Raw genomic sequence first — 12,078 nt, 5'->3', positions numbered from 1 at the left:
CCTGATGAGGGGCTCGAACCCACAAACTGTGAGATCATGACCTGAGCTGAAGTCGGACGCTTAACTGACTGAGCCACCCAGGCGCCCCGTAGAAGGCTGGTTCTTGCACTGGTGTAGTCACTTCAGTTTTTTCTTCTGGGTGGCTAAATGCAAAGGCTTTGGGATTAGACACATTTGGTTTCAAATGCTAGACTTGGCAACTATTAATTTTATGGTAAAGCTTCTCCCTGAGACTGCGTTTTCTCAACTATTGGATGAGAGTAATGCCTACAGCATACGGTTGTGGGCATTCAGTAAAATAAAAATCCATTCTTTTTCTTTTTTAAAGATTTTATTTTTAAGTAATCTTTACCCAATGCGGGGCTCAAACCACAACCTGGAGATTAAGAGTTGCACACTCTAACTGGGGGAGCCAGCCAGGCACCCTGAATAAAAACGTTAATGGTTCTAAATGTCTATCTATGGTCCCGATCTTTCTACAGCTCCAAACTTGTCCATCCAACTGCTTAGCTGCCATCTCTACTCAGATTTATAGTAGGCATTTTAACATTTATTTTGAGAGAAAGAGAGAGAGACAAACCACGAGTAGGGGAGGAACAGAGAGAAAGATCAAGACAGAGAATCCAAAACAGGCTCCAGGCTCTGAGCTTTCAGCACAGAGCCTGACATGGGGTTCGAACCCGTGAACTGTGAGATCATGATCTGAGCCTAAGTTGGATGCTTAACCAACCGAGCCACCCAGGCGCCCCTATAATAGGCCAATTACATTGGCTAAAACAAAACTGTTGATTACCCCAAACACAGAGATCTGTCTGTCCTCCAGCTTAGTTGTAGTTCCCATCCATAATGGTTTAAAACAACACCACTTATTTTGCTTACAAATCTGCAATTGGGCAGTAATTGGTAAAGGCAGTTAATCTCTGCTCTACTCATGGCAATAGAAGTGGCTAGAAGTTCAGAGAATAGGCCTTTTTTGCAGTTTGGTGGCTGGCTTCCAGGAATGAGTGTTGGAAGAGGGAGAGAACTAGGTGAAAGGCAAATTGCCTGCTAAGAACTAACCTTCAAATTCATATAGTGTCACTTCTGTAGTATCTTACTCATCAAGACAGTCACAGAAATCTTCCAAGCTTCAAAGACAGAAAAAATAATCTCCACCTCTTGATGAAGGAATGATGAAGTCCTAGAAAAGTGTGCGGGCTTAAAATTACTACTGTGTGTGTGTGGTGGGGAGTTGGGATAGATTTTCTTTAATTTCGTCTTTGGTAAAAGAACTTGCTTAGTTTTTCTGTTTTGGGCTTACTTTGGTTACATATTTAAGAATATTTTATGAGGTTTTCAAATGCAACTGTATATAGATGAAAAAAGATCAATATTAGAATTCCTTAACTTTTTTTTAAATAAAGAGTTATTTTACCACGCTTACTTCTAACCCCATGTTTTGCCTCTCTCTTTTGGGCAGGGTGGTGGTGAAGAATTTCTTCTGAGGTGTGTAAAGATAACTTTTAAAGATTCAGTTTTTTAATGTCTGCCATTTTAAAATTCACTAGTTTCTCTTTTTATTGGCTTATTCTTTCTTTTTGTACTTGTTATTTACATTGCTCTTAAAACTAGCCTATGTGGGAAGTAGATTATTGGAGCCATTTTGCCAATGAACACACTGAGGTCCAAGGAGGCTGGATGACTAACTAGTCTGTGGTCCCATTTAGTAGGCAGCAACACTTGCATTTGAATTCAGACATTCTGGCTCCAGAGCTTGAGTTGCCAACACGAGTAATTATCTGTCTTTTAGCTGTTCCTGTGTGTGTGAAATGTATCTTGTAATTCTGATTTGCATTTTCTTAATGACTATTACTATTAAACATCTTTTCATGTGCTTGTTGGCTGTATACCTTCTTTGGAGAAAGGTCTATTCAATTTATTTGCCCATGTTAAAATAGGTTGTCTTTTGATTGTTGAATTTAAGAGTTCTTTATCAGAAATATGAATTGCAAATATTTCCTTGATCCCCTGGGTTATCTTTTTTACCTTCTTGATGATGTCTCTTAAATCAGTGCATTTTGTTTTTGTTTTTAAATATTGACAAAGTCCAATTTATCTGTGTTTTTGCTTTTTGTCATTGTACTTTTCTATTATGTTTAAGGAGATTCAAGATCACAAAAATTGACTCATATACTTTCTTTAAAGAATTCTATAGTTTTAGCTCTTACATTTAGCAATAATGGTCCTTTTTGANATATTTCCTTGATCCCCTGGGTTATCTTTTTTACCTTCTTGATGATGTCTCTTAAATCAGTGCATTTTGTTTTTGTTTTTAAATATTGACAAAGTCCAATTTATCTGTGTTTTTGCTTTTTGTCATTGTACTTTTCTATTATGTCTAAGAAGGAGATTCAAGATCACAAAAATTGACTCATATGCTTTCTTTAAAGAATTCTATAGTTTTAGCTCTTACATTTAGCAATAATGGTCCTTTTTGAGTTGACTTTTTATATGTTCAAGATTGGGGTTCAACTTCTTTGTTTTGTTTGTATATATCCACTTGCCCAAGCCCCTTTTTTCTTATTATTTTTAATGTTTATTTATTTTTGAAGGAGAGAGAAAGAGTGTGTGTGTGTGAGTGGGGCAAGGGCAGAGAGAAAGGGAGACAGAATCCGAAGCAGGCTCCAGACTCTTGAGTTATCATTACAGAGCCTGACACGGGGCTCGAACTCACCAGCTATGAGATCATGACCTGAACCGAAGTCAGATGCCCAACCGACTGAGCCACCCAGACACTCCTGTCCAAGTCTTATTAAAAAGACCTTCTTGGGGTGCCTGGGTGGCTCAGTGGATTAAGCATCCAACTTCAGCTCAGTCATGATCTCAAGATTTGTGGGTTTGAGCTCCATGTCGGGAGCCTACTTGGAGCCTGTTTCAGATTATGTGTCTCCCTTTCTCACCTCACCCCCTGGCTCTCTCTTTCTCTCAAGAATAAACATTAAAAAAAAAAAAAAGACTTTTCCCCATTGTATTAGGGTGTGTTAGGTTGATTTCATATGCTGAATCAAACTTGTGTTCTTAGGATAAATGCCATCTGGTCATGTTTTACAGTTTTTATATTTTGCTGGATTCAGTTTTCTAGTGTTTTATTGAGAATTTGTCTCTATTCATAAGGGAGATTAAGCTGTAGTTTTATTTACTTATGATGTCTTTGTTAGGTCTTGGAATTCTGAGTAAGACTGGTCTCCCAAGTAAGTGACTTGGGATTCCCTTTCCAATTTTTTTGCAAGAGTTTGTGAAAGATTTCTGTTACTTCTTTATTTTTTTTTTAATATTTTTAAACTTATTTCTAGGAGAGAGAGAGAGAGACAGCGTGAGCAGGGGAGGGTCAGAGAGAGAGGGAGACACAGACTCTGAAATAGGCCCCAGGCTCTGAGCTGGCAGTCAGCACAGAGCCCGACGCGGGGCTCGAACCCACGAACCGCGAGATCATGACCTAAGCGAAAGTCGTATGCTCAACCGACTAAGCCAACCAGGCGCCCCTCTGTTACTTCTTTAAATGTTTGATAAGACTGACCGATAAAGCCATCAAAGACACGTTTTCCTTGTCAGAGAGTTTTGATTACAAATTTAATCTCTTTACTTGTTATAGGTAAATTCAGATATTTTCTTTATTCAGTTTTAGTTCTTTATGTCTTTCTAGAAATTTATCCATTTCCTTTTATATAATTTGTTGGCATGGTTGTGAGTAGTATTCCCATTATCTTTATTTCTGTAAGGAGGCACTAATGTTTTCTCTTTTCTCTCCTGTTTTACTAATTTAAGTCTTCTCACTTTATTGATTAGTTTAGCTAAAGTTTTGCCAGTTTCTTGATCTTTTCTCTCATATTGATCTATAAATCTATCCTTATGCTGGGACCACACTGTCTTGATTATTCTAGTGTCATAGTAACTTTTTAAAATGTCTATTTATTTTTGAGAGAGAGCATGAGTAGAGAAGGGGCAGATGGAGAGGGAGACAGAGAATCTCAAGCAGTCTCTGGGATGTCAGCTCAGAATTGGACATGGCACTGGTATTCATAAACCATGAAATCACGACTCTTGAGCTGAAATCAAGAGTCAGTTGCTTAACCAAATAAGCCACCCAGGCATCCCTATACTAACTTTCAAAGTCAGGAAGTATGAGTCCTTGAAACCATATGGTTCAAAGGACAACTTCTGGTTTGTTGATTGTTTCTGTTTTCCTTTCCTTTATTTCTGTTCTCATCTTTGTTTCTTACTGTTGCCTACTTTGGGTTTTATTGATTATCTTTTTTTAATCTGTAGAATTTCTATTTGGTTCTCTTTTTAGTATTTCTATTCATTGATATTCTCTATTTCACGGGACATCATTCCCATGTTCTTTAGACATGATTTCCTTTAGTTCTTTTGACATTTGGAAAAGCTGTTTTAAAATTTTTGGTTAGTAACTCAAATATCTGGTATTCTTGGGATGATTTCTACTGATTTCTGCCCCCCACACCCACCACCCATTGAGAGCAATACGACCTGTTTCTTTGCATGTCTTGAATTTTTTTGTTTGGAAATTGGACATTTTAAATACTGTGACATCTCTGAAAATCGGATCCTCTGTCCATGGTCTCTCCATTGTTTCTTGGTTTGGCTGGTGATTGTTGCTGCTGCTGCTGCTGGTCTGTATTCTTTGGCATGTGCAGCCATTGGTTTATTTGCTCAGTTAGCTAAGTGGTCAGCTAATATTGGACAGAGTTTTTCTCAAAAGATTTGGAAATGTAAATCCCCTTCCCACCACCCTTTTTCTTTATTTTTTTAAATTTTTAAAAATTTTTAATTTTTTTAATTTAAAAATTTTTGTCTATTTTTATTAATTTTTAAACATGTATTTATTTATTTTAACATATATTTTTTATTTATTGTTGAGAGAGAGAAACAGAGTCTGAATGGGGTAGGGGCAGAGAGAGAGGGACACAGAGTCCAACGCAGGCTCCAGGCTCTGAGCTGTCAGCACAGAACCAGATGTGGGGCTCAGACCCACAAACTGTGAGATCACGACCTGAGCCAAAGTCAGACACTTAACCAACTGAGCCACCCGGGTGCCCCCACCCTGCCTTTTTCTAAGGTCGTACTCACTATGAGGACTGAGCCATACTTTCACTTGCTCCAAGAGTTCACAACTCTGCTTTAGCCTTCACATCCTGCTTGGGCAGACTCTCCAGATTATCAACAGATGAGAGATTAGAGAGTTCTCAGGCTTTTACTAGAAGGGACCAATTTTCATGACCGTCTAGGTTCAGGAATTTCATTCTTCTAAATTCCCCTCTAGTCTTCTCAACCCATAGACTTTCCTTTAAAATTTTTCCTCATTTCTTTTTAAGGTTTCCCCCCTCTTGTAAGCTTTTGTATAGTTATTTCTGCTTTATGCAGGTGTATTAGACAATTTAAATTGTTTTTATTGTTCTTTTGACAAAGAAAAACCTAAGGATGAGACTGTTTACACTGGGAGAGCTCAGAATCAGGTCAAATAAACACAAAGTGTTGTGAGTCAAGGTTTCTAGGAAGTAACCAGATAGATCATATAACTCTAGTTCTCTGGAAGTGCGACTTTTGGTTCAAAAACGGTTCCAAACCTATTTTCTCCCATCCAGTGATTGCTAGGCTGCCAGTTTTTATAGCTGTCTTGGTTGTCAGGCTGTTGATTTTCAAGGCTCCTATAAAACTGGGGAGAAGGGGATGGGATGGGATACTGCAAATTAAAATACAGCAAGCCCAGTTGTACTTACCAAGATTCAGCTGTTTTTCAAAACTCCTCAGACTGGTGATTGGTGTAAGCCTTTGGTTCTTTCCAGAGTTCTGAAAGTTAATTTTGAGAGTTTGTTGGTGTTCTCACTGCTTTTATGTAGGATGTCCAGTTTTTGGATGTCCTTACTCCCCCATAAGTCCTAGAAGATGGGGCTGAAATATACTCTCTATGTGATTAACATCTACAAGTTTCATGGCTTAAAAGATACCTATTTATCCTGTCACCATTTTATAGGTCTAAGATATGATCACTGCTCAACAGGGTTGTCTGTGCATTCTCACAAGGCTCACTCTCCAGAAGTCCTCTTTAGCCGGCTTCTCATTTAGAGGTGTGGTCCTCTCCCAAGCTGATTCAGACTGTCTATACAATTCAGTTGCTTGTAATTGTAAGACTGAGGTTCTCAGCTCCTAGGGACATGCACTCTATGGGAAGTGCAGAACATGACAGTTGGCTTCTTTGACACCAACAAGAGAGTAGATCTCTGACTACTTATGGCCCTGACCTATAGACCCAGTGTTAAAAAGCTTATTTACTTATGCAGTCCCATGCAGGATAATTTCCCCTGTGTAACTTAAATTGATTATGGGCCTTAATTACATCTGCCAGATTTCTTCATCTTTGCCCCATAAGGTGGCATAACATAATTAATTTCAGAAGCCATATCCCATTGCCTTTGCCATATTCTACTCTTTAGAGGTAGGTTACAGGTCCTGCCCACACTCACGGGGGCTTATTATTCAAGGATCATCCTAAAATCTGTTACCACATACAGTGAATTCTAAAAAGTTGTCATTCCACTGATTGGTTTGGTCATTTTTAGTTCATAATCTGATCTTAATAATCTAATAATGACTTCAAGCATTAATATAGGGTGACAGTGGGATTCCAGCTGACAATACAATCAATACCTAACACCCAGTGTGACCAGAGCAAGTTCTTGTACTGTCCTTACAAGGCTTGCTGATGTTGGGGACTTGGTATGACTTACAAATGTGTGCTGTCACTCCCATGCCACCCTCAACACTCTAGCCTATACTCCTTAGTCATGCTGTCTATTCTTCCAGTGGGTATGTTTTGTTCTGTAAGAGAAGATGAGAAAAATGTAAGCATACTTGATACCAAGCTTCCCATGAGTGGGCAGTTTTCTCAGGGTGTGTTATGTAGGGGATAATACCGAGCTTCACAGGAGGATGGTGTACTTTTTAAACCTAAGTAAAGGTTTTGATTTAAATTTACATAACTAAGTGAAAGTTGAAATGCACATGTTTGTCCCCATGTTAATTTGTTTGTAAGGTACTTATAACACTGTTATATATCCCTGATTAAACATTTAAAAGGAAACAAAGAGTGCCTTAAAAAATGGAATGCCCAAATAACTTCACACAGAAAAATTGAAATAACCAACAATAGTGATCCTAAGCATTTTTGAAGCCAGGGTGTATATGCTAAGCCTTTCAAAATAATCATGCTTAGTTTTTCATTCACATTATGAGGGAATCCTTTCTTTTTAAAAAAATAATGCAACACTAGATATGGAGATTATATTTGAAAATCATATAAGTGACACACAAAGGAATTATTTCTTGCAATTAAGTTTTTTTCTTTTAATACTAGGTAAAGTGCTATTCCAAGAATTGGATTCAATATCTACTAGTTTTCCTTGAATCTTAATGCTAAAGTTCTAATTAAGTTAAATTTTTATGGCATCAATAATTCTAAAATTCCTTAAGGACCACATTGGATTATGGAACACACTTGCTCTTAGCCATTAACTTTCATATTTAAGACCACGTTTATAAGCTTTTCTTACTTTGTCATTTTTTTGAAGATACAATTTTTGCTGACAGAGCTTTTGGAGATAACTAATGGATGCATATATGATTGTGCAAAAAAATGTTAAATGATGAAATGGCTTTTTCTAATTAGAAAGGATTAGACCAAACAGGTTCCACTTAAGTCAATGAGGGAAAAAATATGCTCACATCTAACCTGGCAAAGCTTGTCAGTACTGGGCAGGAATACAGTCATACTTTAGTTTAGGTCACAGATGTCCTGAGGGCTTACCTGCATGTGACATTTTTCCCCCCAAATCAAACTACATTTAAAATACCGAAAGAAATGCCTAGATATAGGGATATCTTGGCAGAATTACTGCTTTAGCATGCAGACTCTGAAGCCACAATATGCTCAGATCCTGGATTTCCCCGCTTTTAACTGTGTAACTTTAGGCAAGACATGAATTTGCTCGTTGGTTTATTTATAAGATGCACATAATACTGCTACCCCATAAGTTTGTAGAGCAGATTAAGTAGTGATATCTGTAGTAAAGCATTTAAACCAAAGGAATGCTGTATGAAATAACTACCATCTTTCATTAAAACAATTATTTTTAATGTCACTTTTCTGTTTTTATATTTTTAGGTTTTTTTAATTAAAACTTTTTAATGTTTATTTTTGAGAGAGAGAGAGAGAGAGCACAAGTTGGGGGAGTGGAGAAAGAGAGAGAGAGACAGACAGACAGACAGACAGAATCTGGAGCAGGCTCCAGGCTCTGAGCTGTCAACACAGAGCCTGATGCAGGGTTGGAATTCACAAACCAGGAGATCATAACCTGAGTGCAGTTGGACACTCAACTGACCAAGCCACTTAGGTGTCCTATATTTTTAGGTTTCCTAAATTGTAATACAGATATTCTTGAAATGGAGCTGGTAAGGGAAATCTCATTTACAGTGAATAATAATTTACATATTCATTCAGTGCTTTATTTTCTTTTGCATCTATTTATTCATTTAGCAAATGTTTTCAGAGATACCACTATGTACCAGGTGCTATGCAAGATGCTAGATCTGTATTACAGAACAGGAAAGGTATTGTTCTTGCCCTCATGAAATTTAGAATCAGATAAAGGAGACCAAAGAAAAAGCATCTGATAAATGAAATATTTAATACTTGTAACAAATTCTGTGAAATAGAATACTGAGAGTCTATCAGAGGATGCTGCTTCATTTTAGTGAGAAATCAGGAATGGCCTCTTTGAAGAGGTCACATTCAAACTAACCTTGAATTCTTAAGAACTGGAGTGGCTAGCAGAGCATTCTAGATGTGTGAAAGATTTAGTAAGGCATGAAAGTCCTTGGCTAATTAAAAAGATAAACAAAAGAAGATATCATGGTGGTAGTCGGGGGAACGTACTTTTTGGGGGTGGAAAAGGAAATCAAAAGTACAGTTTTCGACATGTTAATTTTGTTAAATATATGACCTCTATACAGAGATGTCTAGTAGGTGGTTGAATACATAAATTTGGACCTAGGAAGAGTCTGAACAGAGAGTAGTGGGAAGTAACAGTACATGGCTTGTATTTAAATCCATACGAATGAATGGGATCACCTAGGGAGAGACAAGAAATGAGAAGAGGATCAAGGACTGACACAGAGGAACAGAAGCATTTAGAGATCAGTCAGAAGAAGAAGAGCTGGAAAAGGGATATAAGGAAAAGCTAGTAAGATGAAGAAAACCTGGAGGTGATGAGGTCAGCTACTCTAGGCCTATTATCAGGGGTAAGGTTAAGACCATTGCACAGTCTATCAGTTATATCCCTCTCACAAAAGCAAATGCTAGAGCCCGTTAAGAGAGCATGGTGGAATTTCATGGTCATTGTTCTTGTCTATAGTTTATAAAGACTTCAATAATTACTAGCAACAAGAGATAAAAAAAATATGAACTTTCATTCTCATTTATCCTTAAATATGTAAGGTTACCCTTTACCCTTTATACATATCAAAGATGTATATAATTGACAGTGCCTCCTTTGCAGTGTCATGTATAATTCTATCAAAGTAATAACTTAAAGGTTTTTTTGTGACTTTTTTTGAGACTTCTTTATCTATGCCATCTATTGTCCTTGAGATCAAGCAAATTTATTTTTTCCAAAGATTAATATGTATTGCAGAAAAGTGTACTTGAAGCAAATGTGTTTTTAAAGCAAGGCTAAGGAGTTTAAAATTCATTGGCAATTGGGAGCCCAAAAGGGTTTTTTGAAACAGAAGGACATCATAAGAATTGTGATGTAGGAAAACTGCTGTCTGGATAGGATGAAGGAGGGAAAAAAGGAGGGAGATTGGAGGCTCAGATAATAACTGGAAGGGTGGCCAAGATGTGGTGAAGGTGTGACCCACATTGCAGGCAATATGAGGGAATCAAAAGGAGGAATAGGAAATATGATCATGCAAACATTCATTGCATAAAGAAAATAAAAACATCTTAATTGTAGGTTGTACAGGCGTAATGGATTAGAAGGACTTTATTATCTCCAGAGTCTTGAGCTAGGAGATGGGTGACTGATAACCTACAAACACAGTATGGGAAATAGGTTGGAGGAATGGAGTTAGAGGTGTTAAGTCAGGCAAGATTTGTGATCATTGGAGGTGCTGACAACTATTAATAGAAAGGCATTAATTTCCCAGCAGGAAGCCAGATTCGATCCTTACCACCCTAACATCTGTGAGTAAACCATAGAATGGCATCCATTTAGTTTGAGAAACAAGTGTATGTTGAATCACAGTCCATTGTTTTCTGTTTATTGTTTTGAGTTTATTTCACCTGGAACAGACTGTAGGATTTTGCTATTCTTTATGGTATCTATTATGATTTCGGCTTCCTCTGCCTAATTTGTTACCAGAATATTATGATTTCAATTTCATCTGCCTAATTTGTTACCAGAATAATCCTTTTTTTTTTTTAGTAATTTAATTTTCACTTGTTATGTACTTCATATTATCAGGAAAAAAAGCTATAACTGTAGCTTTTATGTATTCTCTTGGCACGTTGAATCTCTCCATAGCACGTCAGTTGAACATTTATATCCCACCCCAGACTGTAAACCCAAAAGCATAACTGTTGTTTCCTTTGTCTCCATTGAGCCTAATACAACGTTTGGGCCACAGTACCAAACTTATATTCTAATTAATGGGGAAAAACAAAATTTTATTCATTAATAAATATGAAAGCATTTGATACTAAAAAGTGCTCATATTACTAGGTACATATGACTAAAGGTATTGTAAGTCATTTAAGGAAGGGCTTTTATTAAGCAAGCTCAGAAGAAAGAGTTGGAGTTGGAAAGATTCACTACCTGCTTACCAGAGAGAATGAAAGATTTAGATGTTAATAACACACAATATTATTAAAATTAGACCAAGAGAATTTAAATGACAAGTACAACACAATTTCTAATTTATCAAAGGAGTCCAAAGTAAGACAATAATGGTGCGAATATTCACAAGAAAAAGAATTTCTGTAGCTTTCATTGTGTGCTTAAGTGCCTTGCTAAGGGATTTACATAAACTTGTCAATCTTTCTAACAACTCTGCAAGGCAAACATTATTCAACCTATTTTTCAGTTGAATAAACTGAGGTTGAAAAACGTTATGTAAATTGTTAAAATTCTGAAGCAGCAAAAATGTTGAAGAGCTGAGATTTAAATCTAGGTCTTTCTTACTCCCTAGTCTGGTTCCTTCTACTATACAGACATTTATCATTTGGTGCTTCTATTTTTCTGATATGTATTTTAGCATAATTTTTGACACACAGAATTTTCAAAATTCTATTTTGACCATATCTCGATGGTGTCCATGCAGGTATGCGTTTTGGGCAATTCAGTATTCGTCTACTTTACAAAGGGAATAATATTTTTCTTGACTTCACTGAAATGCTCAGACACCTCATGGAAAACTCATAATGCTAGAAAATGTGCCAACATTCATCAACAAAATCATGCCATAATCAGTACATTGATTCTCTAGATTTAACTAATTAACAAAATTTTGCTGATCTTAAACTTCTATAAAATTATATCAATTATCTATGTTAATAACATTAGCTAGTTTAAATATTGTGTTTATTCAACTTGTTTAAGTGCTCAATTAATAGTAAATTATTTATAAGGCACTTTCAGGAATAAACTGAATTTACTCAGTTGTTTAGAATGTCACTTTATAAACAAATTTGCTAATCTTTGAAAAAGCTACTGAGTTGGTCCCAATGAAAATATTTATTTTTCAAGAAGAGCACTGCACTTTTTTTTTTTAATATTTTTATTTATTTCTAGGAGAGAGAGAGAGAGAGAGACAGCGTGAGCAGGGGAGGGTCATAGAGATTGGGAGACATAGACTCAGAAACAGGCTCCAGGCTCTGAGCCGGCAGTCAGCACATAGCCCGAGCGGGGCTCGAACCCACAAACCGCGAGATCATGACCTAAGCGAAAGTCGGACGCTTAACCGACT

At 36.8% G+C, this 12,078-nt stretch overlaps 1 protein-coding gene across 1 annotated transcript in view; it reads left to right on the top strand.

Annotated features, from left to right (window-relative positions):
• CHODL (chondrolectin) overlaps nucleotides 1-12,078 on the top strand; it is a 195,548-nt gene that overhangs the window by 89,277 nt on the left and 94,193 nt on the right. The window lies entirely within an intron of this gene.

This window comes from Crocuta crocuta, unplaced genomic scaffold (genome assembly GCF_008692635.1).
Source record: "Crocuta crocuta isolate KB4526 unplaced genomic scaffold, BGI_CrCroc_1.0 scaffold174, whole genome shotgun sequence".
NCBI lineage: Eukaryota > Metazoa > Chordata > Mammalia > Carnivora > Hyaenidae > Crocuta > Crocuta crocuta.
This window is presented reverse-complemented; position numbering and strand designations above follow the sequence as displayed.